The sequence below is a fragment of the Ipomoea triloba genome, chromosome 10, assembly GCF_003576645.1.
Source record: "Ipomoea triloba cultivar NCNSP0323 chromosome 10, ASM357664v1".
In the NCBI taxonomy this organism is placed as follows: domain Eukaryota; kingdom Viridiplantae; phylum Streptophyta; class Magnoliopsida; order Solanales; family Convolvulaceae; genus Ipomoea; species Ipomoea triloba.
Genome location: NC_044925.1, coordinates 2783292 through 2784078, shown reverse-complemented (window position 1 = coordinate 2784078; position 787 = coordinate 2783292).

The following is a 787-nucleotide window of genomic DNA, read 5'->3' as shown; positions in this document are numbered from 1 at the left end:
AAAAAAAAAAAAAGGGGGGGGGGGGGGGGGGGGGGGGGGGGGGGGGGGGGGGGGGGGGGGGGGGTAGGGGGGGAGTTTATTATAATTCCGACGAGATGGATTGGATAAACTCAACTAAAGATTGCGTGGGAGAAGACGTGCATGCGAGTAAAGGTGAAAAAATTAAGCCAAAAGGGTAATTATTATATTGCTATATATATGAAAGCTGCATTAATGACTATTTATTATCTTCCTAATTTAGTATTTATGAGCGCCCCACCACCCAGTACCAATTTTGAAAACGATTAATCGGTAAACAAGTTAATCAAATTACTAATGTAATTGTAAAATTAAAAGATCAATTCTGTCCTGTCAAACACAATAAGTATATTTAAGAGTCGATTAACACACTTATCCTGTTTGACATTGAACCCTATAGATATAAATATGCGGTCCATGCAAATATGTGGTCCATCTTGAGTTTAGGTGGCAAAAACTTGTATGAGACCGTCTCACCATGAGACGAGTCGGGTTAGGTCGGGTCAAGATGCGAATGTAACACTTATATGCTCAAATGTAATACTAATCAGGAATAAAATTTTTGTTACTTATAAGAGTAAATGTAATACTTTTAAGAGAAAATACAATAATTTTACATTTCGATTTAAAAGTATTACATTTGTTTTCAAAAGTATTATATTTGCCCTTATAAGTAAGGGACACTCGTCAACATTACTTATTATGAAAAATGTATTACTTTTTCTTTTATAAGTAATAAAAATTGTATTATTGATTAGTGTTATATTTG